Source organism: Lepidochelys kempii, chromosome 8 (assembly GCF_965140265.1).
Source record: "Lepidochelys kempii isolate rLepKem1 chromosome 8, rLepKem1.hap2, whole genome shotgun sequence".
Classification (NCBI taxonomy): domain Eukaryota; kingdom Metazoa; phylum Chordata; order Testudines; family Cheloniidae; genus Lepidochelys; species Lepidochelys kempii.
Window position 1 is genome coordinate 52,550,200 of NC_133263.1, and position 17,491 is coordinate 52,567,690.

A 17,491-nucleotide genomic window follows, 5' to 3' on the forward strand; every position below is an offset into this window, starting at 1 on the left:
GGTGGGGCTCAGGGACTTGATATAATGTGCTTTGCTGAATGAGGGCTCATGTCTGTCTGTCTCAGTGAATATTGCCACAACAACACCACAGCCCAAGGTAGCATCATCACTTGGGGATGTAGTAGCACAGATGTGCTTTAAATAATGAGCAAAGACCTGGTCCCAGCCCCAAGAGCTCAGGATGGGCTGCTGTTGAGATAAAAAGCGAAGGAAAGGGGGTGGATGGGAGAAAGGATTAGGTTGTTTGATGGTAAAATGCACATCTGATTAGCTCCTGGTTTTGCAGGATTTGTAGGTGTTGCAGAATGTGAAGGAGCAAGAATTCTGCTTGATTCCCTCCACTCCCCCGACCAATGTTGTAAGGCATTGCTGACAATGCTGACTTTTGGCAAAACCTTGTATTGACTTGCAAACTGTGCAAATTTGATATGGACGTCACTGAAAGAGAATAAATATAGAACATCAAGATTTTTTTAATTTACAGAGTCACTTTTCAGGCCATAACTTCACATTGAGCCACGGCGTCAATTAAAGCAAATGTATCTCTGCACCAAGTGGTTTTGCATGTAGTTTAATACAGTCCCTATCCTTCACCAAGGATTGTGTCTGCCTTTGGTCCCTTCTTTCTCACCTCCCTGAAACAGTTATGCTATTGTATCCTCATTCTAATTGCTTCCAGAAATCCAGGGAAAGGTCAATGACACGTAAGGTAACTGCGCAAGCCCCAAAGTTTCTAACAAGCTATAATGGTAATTTGAATCTCTGCTTCTATTTGTATTGCATTTTTCTGAAAGACCCTTTCATCTGCTCTTGAAATGCAACCACCTCTGGTGTGGAATGCAGCAGCTCACAGTAATGTGACAACAGTTTGTGATGGGAATTTTTAAAAGACTAATACTGTACAGTTGAAATAAAAGGGGACACTGTCACTGCCCCACTTGGAACTGGGCCAGGATATCCTTTCTTTTGTAAAAAGTGCATGATTACTTGTCATAAGATCAGCCTGGCCCAGCTGACGAGGAGGGAGGCAAAGGTGACTGTATAAATTTGTGGCTGCTAGATTCTAGGGCTGACCAGGCACCAGTCCAATCTCTGTCATAAATTAGAGCAGCCTGAAGGCTGCTTTGATTTATACCAAGCTGCCGATGGCTCCTATTTCCAGCCTCTGGGAATAGCTGGCCACATTCCCTGTGCTGGGGTAGGTGAAAACATATTGCTGCTACTTTGGCTCCCTAGGCCACAGGGAGACTTCCCTTATGCAAGAGGAATCCCCAGGTACCCTGTTGAGCTGGCTTGTCTGCAGCAAAAAACAGCTGGAGCAGAGTGCAGAATTTGGCGTTTGAGTCTCTTCTTGCCATTAGCTTAGTCTGTGACTGTCAATCAAATCCCTTAACACTCTCTGCCTCAGTTTCCCTATCTGTAAAATGGGGACAGGGATGCTACCCACCTTTTCCAAGGGCTTTGAGGTTGATGGCTTGACCGTATCTAGAAGTGCAAAGGAGAACTTTCACTGGACCAAAATAAATAAAATCAGCTCAATGTCTTCCATTTACACTGATCTCAAGGACAGAGGGACGTACTGCAAGGTTAGGTACACGTCAAATTAATACTTTGGTGAAGATTTGTGGCTGGTAGAGCAAACAAGCCAAAGCAACTATCTCTGTGTGCGTATTTTTTGTTCAGCAATGCAGTCAGTCTCTTCTCCTTAAAGAAGAGGATGTGTCTGTCTTTAAATCGCTGGGACTAAAGCAATGCAACGCTAGGTAGCTTTTTCCCTCTGAGTTTTAACAAAGCGTTATCCTCTGTACTAAAGAGCTTTTTCTTGATCCAAAAGTCTGTTCAAGTCAAAAAATGTTTTGCCACAGATACTTTATCTCAAATCAAAAGAGAGCATCCCAAATGCATCTAGACTGTATATTGATTGACCGACATACTAACTGAATTGAAGGACACGTTAAGTTACCTCGCTTTCCTTAGTAAGCCAAGTGCAAAGTAGTAGAGTTCTAAGCAACAATCAATTTGTAGGGCAAAGGCTGTTTTTCAATATCTAGTGTTGAGGTATTTCCCCTTTTTGAAATGAAGGCGCGGGTGGGTGTGGCAGCAGAAGTGACTGTTTTGGCAGTCCAGTGAGGACCACAAAACATGTGAGAGCCAAAAGTTGAATGCTGGAAGCCCCCTTCTCCCTCCCCCCCCCACTCTTTTTTTTTTTTTTTTTTTTTTTGCCTCGTGGTTGCGTCTGTTGGCACCAGAATGTGCCCAGGGTCTCCATTCTTCTTTTCTGGAATACATGCAACATGACTCTCGGTGCTGCGGGAAGGCACTGGGCATCTCTGAGCACACAGGGCTAAGCAGAACTTCCCGTTGCTGGCCTGTCAGTACGTCTAGCTACAGACGCCCCCTGTAGGAATGAGAGCAGAGTTCACATTTCCTTACATGCAGCCCACTCGTTAGAACCACGGGCCAATTCATCCATCGCACTGATTGCGTCTCTTGAGGGCTGCCACCCTAGCAAGATCAAAATCGGGGACAAAGTGCTCTGAGGAGAGCTCCCGTTGTCATCAGCAGGAATTGGTGGGTAAAGTGAGCATGATCTCGCCTGTCCTGTCTTACTGCACCGGGGTCGATAAGTCAGCGGCAAATGAGCTAGTTTTAGAAAGGGGCCATGTGTCAGCTTTGTGATCTAATGGGCTTGCTTGGGGTTCACTGGATCTACCACACCCAATTCCAGAAGCTTCTGGATGTGGAATGCTTAATCTCCCTAGCAACAATGACCCAGACACAACTCACTCCTACCTCCCCACAATGGGTCTCTTAGAGAGATCTCCCTATTAGGCACGTGGGTTACACCATGACAGCCAAACGCTGTTTCTCATGCCGCAGAACAGGTGTTTTCTGGGAGTGCGGGAGAGAGCCAGCCATCCTTCTAGAACAGCTGCAAGTGGCAAACGCCTGTCCAGTCTCTGAAGATACGCATGGTCTCTTAACCCAGTTTGGTCCATCTCTGGGGCCTTTTTCTTGAATTTCATTTCTTTTCTGCAGAGTCTTGTCATTACACCCACACAAGGGTAGAGTCGTAAAGGGGCCCCTATGGCCCAGCTTGGGACATCTGAAATGCTGTAGGTAGTTATAGAAGGTGCTTCTGATTCAAAACTGCTTATCTAAGTGTATAGATCTCAAAATCAGAAGGAACCATTATATTCTTGTAGTCCCACGTGCTGAAATAATGCAGGCCTAGGATTTTTATTTTTATTTATTTTATTTTTTACCCAGAGATTCCTGGGTTCATGGCTGTTCTCCTGCTACACCATCTTCCCACCCCTCCCCCATCATTATCATCCTGTTTGTACATCCCAGCCACAGCATCTCATGTGACCTGAGCATCGGGTTGTGATACAATTTTGTATCACCACACAACCTGGAAAGGTGTTGTCTTTTTAATCCCCTTGCTGGACAAGCCACGGTAATGGGGGCAGTCCCATGCCCTTTGGGAAGGCTGTCCTTACTGGACCCCTGGGGACTTAGAGAATTACAACTGCAGAGGACCAATCTTTTGTCTTGCGCACCTTTTTTCCCCTTTGAACTTGTAAAAGAATCTAGAATGGTTTGTGTAATCCTACAGTGGTGTGCGTATGCGTGAGCACAGCTGGAGAGTAGAGAAGACGTTTTTAGTCTGTTTTTTAACAAGGCCAAGTGACAGGTTTCAGAGTAGCAGCCGTGTTAGTCTGTATTTGCAAAAAGAAGAGGAGTACTAGTGGCACCTTAGAGACTAACCAATTTATTTGAGCATAAGCTTTCGTGAGCTACAGCTCACTTCTTCGGCTGCATCCGATGAAGTGAGCTGTAGCTCACGAAAGCTTATGCTCAAATAAATTGGTTAGTCTCTAAGGTGCCACTAGTATTCCTTTTCTTAAGGCCAAGTGGTACATGAAATGTTTAGACTAATGCGTTTGTTTCAGGGAGCAGGCAATGAATTTCTGTACCCACCCTTCCCAGAAGGCACAGCTTCTGATGAGAAGGGATAAAACTCTTTAAATACTGCAGTGTCAGAAAGGGAAAATAGGGAAAAGATCCCTCCAATGGTTATATAGGTCCATCAATGGCTATTAGCCAGGATGGGCAGGGATGGTGTCTCTAGCCTCTGTTTGCCAGAAGCTGGGAATGGGTGACGGGATGGATCACTTGATGATTACCTGTTTTGTTCATACCCTCTTGGGTGTTGTAGGAGCAGCAGTGATCTGTATGCTCTGTATAACCTGTATGTTCAAAAGTTCTGTTACACCTCACCCCCACCCCACCCCTCCTCTCCCTCTTTGAATACCTGTGAAGTGGCTTTTTCCCTCTCCCACTCCCTCCTGGAATGCTTGTGGGATGAATGGGCTGGTTGAACAGCTGGAAGATCAGAAGAGCTCCCAGGAAGATAAGGTGTCCGGGACTCTAATTAGGCAGTAATCACACACTCAATGCATAGACACTGTCCGAGGTGGAGTGTGACCAGCCAGACGTGGCCAAGTCATCTCTAGTCGCAGGCCATGAGGAGCAGATCCTTAAAAGGGGAAGAGGCCATGTGCTCAGGAGTTCACTCACAAGATTGTACCTCCCGTAAAGGCCCTTAGCCTGGCCAGTGGTTCGTCGCATTGCATTCTATCGCACCGTCCATCGCTGCTCTGTGGTACACTTACCTTGAAGGATCCTGGCATCTCCAGTGCCGTGCCTGTCCTGGGAGTGTGAGTATGCGAGTGTGAGTGTGACACTCCCACCCCGTTTCTTTTGAGCTTAGTTATCAGTATAATAAATGTGCTGCTTTCTGCCAAACTCTGGTGGGTCATTAGTCCTCCCTAAGCTTACTAGCTGGCCCAATTTCGGGTAACATAGGGCACCTGGCATTGGCCACTGTCAGAAGACAGGATACTGGGCTAGATGGACCTTTGGTATGACCCAGTATGGCCGCTCTTATGTTCTTATGAATTGCTGCCCTAACTCCGCAAAGCACATATTTAACTTCATGCCTGTAATTAGGCGCTTTGCTGGGTCAGAGCCTTTGTGCTGGTGAAAAGTGCTAGCCTGTGATGGCCCCGGACACAGCTGGCTGCTTTTGGGGCCAAATCTGACACCCATTAACATCAGTTGGAAAACCCCTGCTGATGGCCTCATGGCTGAGCCTGCAATCCACAGAACAGATGCAGCTTGGGAAGCAGCTGAGCAAGAGTGAGTCTTCCACACCCCCTTGCCAGCATGCCTCCGCTTTGGCTTGAGGATAGAGGGCAGCCTCTAGGAGTCTGAGGGGGGTGCCATTTCTATGGCCTGCTCTGGCCTTGGCCTCTCTTCAGTGGCTGCTAACAAGGGAGCTGATTCTTGGGAGCTGTGAGTTTGGGGTCATGGACATTTGTTCTCTGGGAGGTGGGCTGAGCCCACCAAGCCAGGGTGCTGAGGCCGCTGAGACATTGCTAACATAACAGGGCTCAAGAGGGTAAGAGTAGTTGGAATTCTTCCAATCCAAAACTGTTGTCAGTAGCTCATTGAACCAGTCTTGTTCAAGGATTCCTCTTGAGTTGGATCAGGTCCCAACTGCTTTGATTTGGGCCCAGTCATCTCCCCTCCCCTGGTTCAGCGCAGTGCCAAGATACCAGAGCACCCCTTGGCTTCTGTGCTCTCAACACCTTGTTTGTGGTGCGAGAACATTGTCTCTGTCTCTCTTTCCAGGATATTAGGGATGGCCTGGAAAGCCACTCCTCTCCCCCCACTCCACACCATAATTCTCACAGCCCACCTGCTTGGTCTAACCCTCGGGATAATTTCAGGCTGCTCTCATAGTTCTAAATCAAATCACTGTGACCAGGAAATGAAGTTTTCTGGATGCAAACAGCTCCCTGCCTCATAATTCATGGCTCACTCAAAACAGGTCACCAAAGGTCAAACTCTGCCTTCTTCCAGCCACTGTCAGTAGCCCTCCTGTATTAACAAAGCCCAGTGGGCTTTGATAACGTAATAGAAAACTGTTCTGCCCCCATCTCTTTATATGTGGAAGGCACAGCTCCGGTATAAAAGAACTCAGGAGCCTCGTGTTTTCAGTCTGAGTTCTTAGCCCTTCTCTGGGTTGAGTGTGTTGACTGGATGATGGAAATATTGTCCCGTTGGGCTAGGAAGGTATTGGTTTGGTTTTTGTGGAGTATTTTTTTTTGTAGGAAGAAATCAAATACTAAACGTCCAGCCACATCGTTTTGGCATCTCACCGTAACTTTCCAATCACTTGTGTGAATGGCCAGATCCTTCAGAGTTTGTTTTGTTCTCTCAAAAATCATCTCTAAAAAGACAGTTAATTAACTGTATCTGTATTCCCTGAGAGCACTGTGTGGCTGTCTAGACAAATCAGCGCAGCATATTCCAGGCCTCCTCTGGCGCACTGTTCAGAGGGACATGTTCCTGCTGGTTTGATGACAAACTCCTTTCCTCTGTAGCAGCTACGAGTTCCTTGGGGAAATGAATGTGCTAGTGTAATTTGTATTAATCTCCTTAGCTTGCTTATGTCTCTTCCTCCTGAATTTCCCCCAGCTAGGGAGGCATCTTTGGGGTTTCTTGTATTTGGCATCTGAATGAGTGGTTGGAGAACAGATTTGCTAACATAATGTGGCTTTCCAGTGTGGCTAAACGCAGCAGGGTGGCTGCTAGAGTGGAGTGGGAATTTGACTTTTGTTGTGCACTCCATCTCCTGCTTTTACAGATCATGAATGCTGAGCTAAACTCCTGACCATCTCTCCAGAATCAACCCTTTCCAATCCACCTGCAAAGAAAGAGACTCAGACTGAAGGATCCTAACTAGTGGCAGGGGAGAACAAAACCCATCCCCAAATCCAACAGAACCTCTTCTGGCCGCTTGACAAAGTTCAGATCTCTTATCCCCCTTGCCTATTCAGCTATTATCGTTTCCAGCCAGGGGCAGGTAGTGAATATGGCGAAGGCTAATGGATTGTTCTTGTGGCGTTTCCATATGAGTTTGCTGTTTTGAAGCATGTGGATAGTTCAGCTAAGGTTCTGATCAGCATCTGAACTCTCAGGGTATGTCTACACTACGGAATAAGGTTGAATTTATAAAAGTCGGTTTTTTAGAAATCTGTTTTATATATTCGAGTGTGTGTGTCCCCACAGAAAATGCTCTAAGTGCATTAAGTGCATTAACTCGGCAGAGTGCTTCCACAGTACCGAGGCTAGAGTCGACTTCTGGAGCGTTGCACTGTGGGTAGCTATCCCACAGTTCCCGCAGTCTCCGCTGCCCATTGGAATTCTGGGTTGAGATCCCAATGCCTGATGGGGCTAAAACATTGTCACGGGTGGTTCTGGGTACATATCGTCAGGCCCCCCTTCCCTCCCTCCCTCCGTGAAAGCAAGGGCAGACAATCGTTTCGCGCCTTTTTTCCTAAGTTACCTGTGCAGATGCCATACCACGGCAAGCATGGAGCCCGCTCAGGTAACCGTCACCGTATGTCTCCTGGGTGCTGGCAGACGCGGTACGGCATTGCTACACAGTAGCAGCAACCCCTTGCCTTGTGGCAGCAGACGGTGCAGTACAACTGGTAGCCGTCCTTGTTGTGTCCGAGGTGCTCCTGGCCACGTCGGCTGGGAGCACCTGGGCAGACATGGGCGCAGGGACTAAATTTGGAGTAACTTGACCAGGTCATTCTCTTTAGTTCTGCAGTCAGTCCTATTGAACCGTCTTATGGTGAGCAGGCAGGCGATACGGATTGCTAGCAGTCGTACTGTACCATCTTCTGCCGGGCAGGCAAGAGATGAGGATGGCTAGCAGTCGTACTGTACCATCTTCTGCCGAGCAGCCATGAGATGTGATGGCATGCAGTCCTTCTGCACCGTCTGCTGCCAGCCAAAGATGTAAAAGATAGATGGAGTGGATCAAAACAAGAAATAGACCAGATTTGTTTTGTACTCATTTGCTTCCCCCCCTCCCCTGTCTAGGGGACTCATTCCTCTAGGTCACACTGCAGTCACTCACAGAGAAGGTGCAGTGAGGTAAATCTAGCTATGTATCAATCAGAGGCCAGGCTAACCTCCTTGTTCCAATAAGAACAATAACTTAGGTGCACCATTTCTTATTGGAACCCTCCGTGAAGTCCTGCCTGAAATACTCCTTGATGTAAAGCCACCCCCTTTGTTGATTTTTAGCTCCCTGAAGCCAACCCTGTAAGCCGTGTCGTCAGTCGCCCCTCCCTCCGTCAGAGCAACGGCAGACAATCGTTCTGCGCCTTTTTTCTGTGCGGATGCCATACCAAGGCAAGCATGGAGGCCGCTCAGCTCACTTTTGCAATTAGGAGCACATTAAACACCACATGCATTATCCAGCAGTATATGCAGCACCGGAGCCTGGCAAAGCGATACCGGGCGAGGAGGCAACGTCAGCGCGGTCACGTGAGTGATCAGGACATGGACACAGATTTCTCTGAAAGCATGAGCCCTGCCAATGCATGCATCATGGTGCTAATGGGGCAGGTTCATGCTGTGGAACGCCGATTCTGGGCTCGGGAAACAAGCACAGACTGGTGGGACCTCATAGTGTTGCAGGTCTGGGACGATTCCCAGTGGCTGCGAAACTTTCGCATGCGTAAGGGCACTTTCATGGAACTTTGACTTGCTTTCCCCTGCCCTGAGGCGCACGAATACCAAGATGAGAGCAGCCCTCACAGTTGAGAAGCAAGTGGCGATAGCCCTGTGGAAGCTTGCAACGCCAGACAGCTACCGGTCAGTTGGGAATCAATTTGGAGTGGGCAAATCTACTGTGGGGGCTGCTGTGATGCAAGTAGCCCACGCAATCAAAGATCTGCTGATATCAAGGGTAGTGACCCTGGGAAATGTGCAGGTCATAGTGGATGGCTTTGCTGCAATGGGATTCCCTAACTGTGGTGGGGCTATAGACGGAACCCATATCCCTATCTTGGCACCGGAGCACCAAGCCGCCGAGTACATAAACCGCAAGGGTTACTTTTCAATAGTGGTGCAAGCTTTGGTGGATCACAAGGGACGTTTCACCAACATCAACGTGGGATGGCCGGGAAAGGTACATGACGCTCGCATCTTCAGGAACTCTGGTCTGTTTCAAAAGCTGCAGGAAGGGACTTTATTCCCAAACCAGAAAATAACTGTTGGGGATGTTGAAATGCCTATATGTATCCTTGGGGACCCAGCCTACCCCTTAATGCCATGGCTCATGAAGCCGTACACAGGCAGCCTGGACAGTAGTCAGGAGCTGTTCAACTACAGGCTGAGCAAGTGCAGAATGGTGGTAGAATGTGCATTTGGACGTTTAAAGGCGCGCTGGCGCAGTTTACTGACTCGCTTAGACCTCAGCGAAACCAATATTCCCACTGTTATTACTGCTTGCTGTGTGCTCCACAATATCTGTGAGAGTAAGGGGGAGACGTTTATGGCGGGGTGGGAGGTTGAGGCAAATCACCTGGCTGCTGGTTACGCGCAGCCAGACACCAGGGCGGTTAGAAGAGCACAGGAGGGCGTGGTACGCATCAGAGAAGCTTTGAAAACCAGTTTCATGACTGGCCAGGCTACGGTGTGAAAGTTCTGTTTGTTTCTCCTTGATGAAGCCCCCCGCCCCTTGGTTCACTCTACTTCCCTGTAAGCTAACCACCCTCCCCTCCTCCCTTCGATCACCGCTTGCAGAGGCAATAAAGTCATTGTTGCTTCACATTCATGCATTCTTTATTCATTCATCACACAAATAGGGGGATGACTACCAAGGTAGCCCAGGAGGGGTGGTGGAGGAGGGAAGGAAAATGCCACACAGCACTTTAAAAGTTTACAACTTTAAAATTTATTGAATGCCAGCCTTCTTTTTTTTGGGCAATCCTCTGTGGTGGAGTGGCAGGTTGGCCGGTGGCCCCCCCACCATGTTCTTGGGCGTCTGGGTGTGGAGGCTATGGAACTTGGGGAGGAGGGCGGTTGGTTACACAGGGGCTGTAGTGGCAGTCTGTGCTCCAGCTGCCTTTGCTGCAGCTCAACCATACACTGGAGCATACTGGTTTGGTCCTGCAGCAGCCTCAGCATTGAATCCTGCCTCCTCTCATCACGCTGCCGCCACATTTGAGCTTCAGCCCTCTCTTCAGCCCGCCACTTACTCTCTTCAGCCCGCCACCTCTCCTCCCGGTCATTTTGTGCTTTCCTGCACTCTGACGTTATTTGCCTCCACGCATTCGTCTGTGCTCTGTCAGTGTGGGAGGACAGCATGAGCTCGGAGAATATTTCATCTCGAGTGCGTTTTTTTTTTTTCTTCTTTCTTTCTGAGCTTCACTAGCCTCTGGGAAGGAGAAGATCCTGTGATCATTGAAACACATGCAGCTGATGGAGGAAAAAAAAAAGGACAGCGGTATTTAAAAAGACACATTTTATAAAACAGTGGCTACACTCTTTCAGGGTAAACCTTGCTGTTAACATTACATACATAGCACATGTGCTTTCGTTACAAGGTCGCATTTTGCCTCCCCCCACCGCGTGGCTACCCCCTCAACCCTCCCCCCTCCCTGTGGCTAACAGCGGGGAACATTTCTGTTTAGCCACAGGCAAACAGCCCAGCAGGAATGGGCTCCTCTGAGTGTCCCCTGAAGAAAAGCACTCTATTTCAACCAGGTGACCATGAATTATATCTCACTCTCCTGAGGATAACACAGAGAGATAAAGAACGGATGTTGTTTGAACGCCAGCAAACATACACTGCAATGCTTTGTTGTACAATGATTCCCGAGTACGTGTTACTGGCCTGGAGTGGTAAAGTGTCCTACCATGAATAAGGCTGCCCTCCCCACAAACCTTTTGCAAAGGCTTTGGGAGTACATCCAGGAGAGCCGCGAATGCCAGGGCAAAGTAATCCTTTCACATGCTTGCTTTTAAACCATGTATAGTATTTTAAAAGGTACACTCACCGGAGGTCCCTTCTCTGCCTGCCGGGTCCAGGAGGCAGCCTTGGGTGGGTTCGGGGGGTACTGGCTCCAGGTCCAGGGTGAGAAACAGTTCCTGGCTGTCGGGAAAACCCGTTTCTCCACTTGCTTGCTGTGAGCTATCTACAACCTCATCATCTTCTTCGTCCCCAAAACCTGCTTCCGTGTTGCCTCCATCTCCACTGAAGGAGTCAGACAACACGGCTGGGGTAGTGGTGGCTGAACCCCCTAAAATGGCATGCAGCTCATCATAGAATCGGCATGTTTGAGGCTCTGACCCAGAGTGGCCGTTCGCCTCTCTGGTTTTCTGGTAGGCTTGCCTCAGCTCCTTCAGTTTCACGCGGCACTGCTTCGGGTCCCTGTTATGGCCTCTGTCCTTCATGCCCTGGGAGATTTTGACAAAGGTTTTGGCATTTCGAAAACTGGAACGGAGTTCTGATAGCACAGATTCCTCTCCCCATACAGCGATCAGATCCCGTACCTCCCGTTCGGTCCATGCTGGAGCTCTTTTGCAATTTTGGGACTCCATCATGGTCACCTCTGCTGATGAGCTCTGCATGGCTTGCCATGCTGGCCAAACAGGAAATGAGATTCAAAAGTTCGCGTTCTTTTCCTGTCTACCTGGCCAGTGCATTTGAGTTGAGAGTGCTGTCCAGAGCGGTCACAATGGAGCACTCTGGGATAGCTCCCGGAGGCCAATACCATCGAATTGTGTCCACAGTACCCCAAATTCGAGCCGGCAAGGCTGATTTAAGCGCTAATCCACTTGTCAGGGGTGGAGTAAGGAAATCGATTTTAAGAGCCCTTTAAGTCGAAATAAAGGGCTTCATCGTGTGGACAGGTTTACGTCAATTTAATGCTGCTAAATTTGACCTAAAGTCTTAGTGTAGACCAGGGCTCAGGTGTTTATCCAAAATGGATCTCTGAGCTTTTTGAGAGCCCCTTTACCCCCAACAGTAATGTATAACTTGCTGAGCTCCAAAGAGCTTGGAAGATTGTAGGACTTTTCATGTTGGATTAGACCACTAGTCCATAAGAAAATCTTCCTGGGCCACTAATCAAGTCTTGTTGGCCATTCTGGACCAACCTTTTCCATTTCTGCTTTACCCTTTTAAAGATGGGATGATTGGGATTCAACACAGTATTTGGGAGGAAGATGTGCCACTAATTTCAATAATGACATATTTTCAGTTTTGTTCTCTTCCTCTCCCTATACAGCCCAAGTTTTCTTGTTTGATGCTGCTGTCTGTTGAGCAGATGTTTTCTTTGACCTGTTGAAGTGACACCTAGATCTTTCCTGAGTGGTTACAGTTAATTATAAGTATGAGTAACTCAAATAGTTCATTCCAGCACTGGCAATCCCGGTGCACTTGCACTTGTCTCCACTGAATTTCATCTGCTACTGTTGCCCAGTTGCCTAGCTCTGTTAGCTCCTACTAAACTGGAAATCATCATCTCCCCAGATCCTGCTCTGGATTTTAGAATCTTAGTGTTGCCATCTCTCCTAATTTTATTGCAAGTCTTGCCGTATTTGTTTTTTCTTCAAGTCCTGGCTGCTGGAGTCGTGACTACAGGAGAATTTTGGCTTTCATTATGGAAAAGGTAAATTTTCTTGGAGAGAAAGCATGGAAAAACTGCTCCAAGCCTACCCACAAGGCAAAGGCGGGGGGAAGAATCCACCTTTTTTTTTTGTTTAATTTTTAAATCTCATGATTTTGGGAACCTTGACTCATGATTTTTGAACGTTTGGATTTGGCAATACTAGAACCCTGCCAGGTTACCAGGGATAGTCAAGCTGAATATTAATTTTGAACATTGAGAACTATTCAGCCATTTGAATATTACTTCTGTATCGGTCAGGTAATGTTCAAATCAGAGATTTGTTCCTGCCATCTCTAGCCCCATGCAAAGCAGCTCAGTCCACCTCCCAGTTGCTTCCTCCTCCTTCATTTCATGATGTAATTGTCACATACTGATCTAATGGCAAACCGCCAAGGGACAATCATCTTCATGGTGTGAAAACTGTTCTGAACCTGCACCACAAGATGGGATCTAAATGCCAGATCTTTTCACATGGCTAGTGCAGGACACACAAGACAACCCACCATAGTGCTGGAACTGCTAAAGTAACAGCCTTGCATTAAAAATAGGAACCAGAAAATAGAAAGTTACATGAATTTTAAAACCAACCATCCGAGCTGACTGAAGTGCAAAGTGTCAACAAACAGTATAAATGGTGAAAACAAAATCTGATATCAGAAAATAGGGCTGAGATTTTCAAACCTGCCTAGGAGATTTGGACGCCCAGTTCTTATTAACTTTAAGGAATACAGATGCTCTATTCCCGCTAGGTGGATTTGAAAATCTGAGCCTGGATGCGTAGTGCATTCAGCTTAAATGCAATAGCCCATGCACAAGTGTGGCAACATGCCTGTTAACAAAGATGGTGGTGTAACACGTGGTAGGTGAAATAATTCAATCTGTCATTAGCCAAGATTCTATGCTGGTTTGCACCTGGTGTAACTCATTGGCTTCAGTGCAGTGTAAGGTTAGTATTTGGCCTTGGAGTGTGTAGATATGTTGTAAGTGTGCAAAGCACTTTGAAATCCTTCAGGGTGAAAACTACAACCCTCTATGGAGGCATCCGAGTTAGAAAGCAGCCAAGAAGGGCCAGGGGGTGAAACCCCCACCCAAAAGGGCACTTTAAGTGTGTCCTCCATGACTTTAACATCACAGATGGGGAGGGATGTGAACTGAGCCCCCAAACCCACTAGTAAATGCTTTTATTTTTCTAGGAAGTTTTAAAGGGCTGGATCCTAGCTCAAATTGGTGTACCTCTAGAAGTCAATGGAGTTATCCTATAGCTGGGGATCTACCCCTTTCCATTTCCATCCCAGTGGCTAGCTCAAGGAGCGAGGAAAGTGTCTCTATGAGCAGAGTCGAAAATAAAACTAGAACACTCTTTATCCCAGCCGAGGCTTCTTTTGTTTTCTGAGAGCAGCCCCGTTTATGGTGCTCTGGCCTGACCGCATTTCCATTACAAACCCCTCGGTTCAGAAACTCCGAGAGTCTCTCTTAATAAACAAACCAATCAATTAACTTGGGGGTGCCTGTTAGTACATGGTGTCTCGGGCGAAGAGTGGAGTGGCAGGAAATCCATTTGTCTATTTTAAATTGCAACAGGGGAGTCGCCTCCATTTTCTAACTGAGTCAAAAGGAAAAAAATGTTTCTTGTCTTGGGCACTCTGGTATTCTTCGTTATTTAAAAAAACCAGTAAAGAGACACTGCCAAGAATTAGCTTCCCAAAAAGTCTTCACCTGTGTTACTAACAACATCTTTAGGGTATTAACACTGACTTTTAAAGGACGAGAGTCCAGTTCAGTGCTCCATCATTTCAGGCTTCACTTGGATCTTAGATTCATAGATACTAAGGTCAGAAGGGACCATTATGATCATCTAGTCCGACCCCCTGCACAACGCAGGCCACAGAATCTCACCCACCCACTCCTGCAATAAACCTCTCACCTATGTCTGAGCTATTGAAGTCCTCAGATGGTGGTTTAAAGACTTCAAGAAGCAGAGAATCCTCCAGCAAACGACCCATGCCCCATGCTACAGGGGAAGATGAAAAACCTCCAGGGCCTCTTCCAATCTGCCCTGGAGGAAAATTCCTTCCCGACCCTAAATATGGCGATCAGCTGAACCCTGAGCATATGGGCAAGATTCACCAGCCAGATACCCAGGAAAGAATTTTCTGTAGTAACTCAGATCCCACCCCATCTAACATCCCATCACAGGCCATTGGGCCTATTTACCATGAATATTTAAAGATCAATTAATTACCAAAATCATGTTATCCCATCATATGCTTGACCGTGTGCCTTTAAAATAATATGGAGCTTCCATGGATGACCAAAACATAGGCTAGCATTCCAGGGCATTCTGGGGAAAAATCCCAATTGAAGAGGGGTATAATTGGGGCAGTTCTCTTTTAAGATCAGTGATTAGTGTGCTAGCCTTGGACTCGGGAGAGTCTCTGCTCCACCACAACTTTCCTGTGTGACCTTGGGCAAGTCCCTTAATCTCAGTTGCACCTCTGTACAATGGGATAGTAGCACTGCCTTGCCTCCCAGGGGTGTTGTGAGGATCACCACATTACAGACTGTGAGGTGCGCAGGGGCTGTGGTGATGGGCGCCAGATAAGTACCTGGGATAGGTGTGTTTTTTGGTTTTTTTTTTTTTTTTTACACCAGTGTAAGTCCAGAATCCATCCACAGAAGCCAGTGGAGTTATGCCAGCCTTGTACCAGTGGAATGCAGAGCAGAATTTGGCTGACGCATCCAGTCTCTTCTGCTGCGGCATGAAAGCTCCCATCAAAGTGACCCACGGCACTGAATAAAGTGGTGAAGAGGTTTGGGTTGTTGCTGCCACTACCTCACAAGCAGTGGAGAGTGTCTTTGCCAGGTGAGAACCACTTCTGACGAATAAGCAGCCATTTACTCAGCTCTGGGACGTGCCAGCTTCTGCCAGTGTGTCCTACGGCACAGGGTCCCCGGCAGAGGGAAGTCTGCCTGGGGCAGGGGAAGCGCAGGCTCTCTCACCCTACTGTGAGTGGCTCAGAGTCAGTCAATGCAACCCCATAAGAAGATGGCACTAGGCGGGGGTTGGAGGGGGTGGAGTGGAGAGTGGCCAGGGCATCTTGAGTGCTAGTGGGTAGCCTCCACTGACACAGCCCTATGGAGTCCTGGGCACAAGCTCGTGCTATTGCCACACAGTGGAACACCCAAGCAGGGTAACACTGTGCCAGTCTGATGAATCAGAACTGTAGATTTCTATTGCTTCTGAGGGGCAGCGTACTAGGCAAATTGCCCTAAGTGAATCCACCCTCTGTGTGCTGTGTCTCAACAGCAGAGCTCTCTGGGCTCGCTGGCAGTTGGGAAGAGTTGGCCTGCAGCATTGTTTTAAGTGCTGTTTACAGCCTGGCTCATTCTAGCTATTTAGTAATGCTTGGTTTGTCACTGCGCTTCTGGAGCTTTTAACTGCTGTGTGCACGGAACAGGGAGCATCCAACAGAGTTTAAGTAATCAGTGCTGGGGTGCATGGCGCACTCTGGGGAATCCAGCCCTGTGCAGATGGCCTCCACACAGTCTGCACCACTTAGGTCCCAGCCCCCATCTTACAGTAGGACTCGGGGCGGGGGGGGGTGTGCTGGGTTCCTGCCAAGGAGGGAATATTGCCCTCTGTGTGTGCTTGTCCGTTCTCTCTCTTTCTCTCTCTGATGTGCATGCTCTGCATAGCACGAATGCAGCAATTTTTCAATTCTTATTGCACGTCACCACTTGCGGCAGGCTGCCGTAGCACCGCTCCATCCTGGGACCTTCCCCGGCACTCATGCTAACACGGGAATTGAAAGGGATGCTTTGCCTATGGAACTTGGTCTGCATCCAGAGGCTCTCCTCTCCTCTGTGCCTCAATGTCTTATCCGTAAGATAGGCATAGTACTACTTTTCTCCCCCTCTGTCTGCTCTAGTACATTGTAAGGTCTTCAGGCCAGGAATGGTCTCCTACTCTGTTTGCAGTGCTTAGCACAATGGGGCAGTTATCTTGGTTGGGGCCTTTACAAACTGTTGTCATACAAATAATTAATGGGCCTGCCAATACCAAGCTGTGGGGGTTGCATAAGAACAGAGGTAGAGAGCAAGCCAGCCGTGGCAATGATTTTTGTTTTGCATGCTGTGGCTCAGTGAAGTTCAGTCTACGCCATAAGCAGCAGGCCTAGACCAACGCTCAGTGGAGGCTCTAAGGCAGGAGTAGGCAATCTATGGCACGCGTGCCAAAGGCGGCACACGAGCTGATTTTCAGTGGCACTCACACTGCCCGGGTCCTGGCGACCGGTCCGGGGGGCTCTGCGTTTTAATTTAATTTTAAATGAAGCTTCTTAAACATTTTTAAAACCTTATTTACTTTACAACAATAGCTTAGTTATATATTAAAGACTTATAGAAAGAGACCTTCTAAAAACGTTAACATGTATTACTGGCACGCGAAACCTTAAATTAGAGCGAATGAACGAAGACTCGGCACACCACTTCTGAAAGGTTGCCAACCCCTGCTCTAAGGGAATGCTAGCTTGCAGAAAACAATGAATTTCCTTGCACTGTTTGTAGGTGAATCGATTCTTGTTCATTTGTCAAACACAGACTAAAGACTCTAATGGAAAAATAATTTAGTGTGAATTCAACCGGAGGCAGCAAATAATTGACCACAGACTTAACAGGCCAGATTCTGCTGTGAGTCACGCTCCTGTCAATGGACGAAAGTCAGACCGACTGACTGTAAGCAGATGCAGCGCCATCTGCGTCAGTGGACTTGTCCCCACTTGCACCCGCTCTGAATGAGGCCCAGTGAGCAGGCACGGTGGAGGGAAGAATCTGGCTCCTTATTTATATTTGGAGAAATACATTCAATCAGATTCTCCTCTCAGCTCTGCTGGTGGAACCTCAGAGTCCAGTGGAGCTGGGCCAGCATGACTAAGCCACGA

The 17,491-nt window shown here is 47.8% G+C and overlaps 1 protein-coding gene across 3 annotated transcripts in view; it reads left to right on the top strand.

The window, feature by feature from the left end:
* The window catches only part of LOC140915918 (protein FAM163A-like), a 74,598-nt gene that overhangs the window by 43,534 nt on the left and 13,573 nt on the right, over positions 1–17,491 (top strand). The window contains exon 2 of one of the 3 annotated variants that reach the window (XM_073356548.1): positions 15,228–15,414. The exons of the other annotated variants lie outside the window; for them this stretch is intronic. The gene's annotated coding sequence lies outside the window, so the exon portion shown is untranslated. The remainder of the gene's footprint in view (positions 1–15,227; positions 15,415–17,491) is intronic. 3 annotated transcript variants of the gene reach the window in all.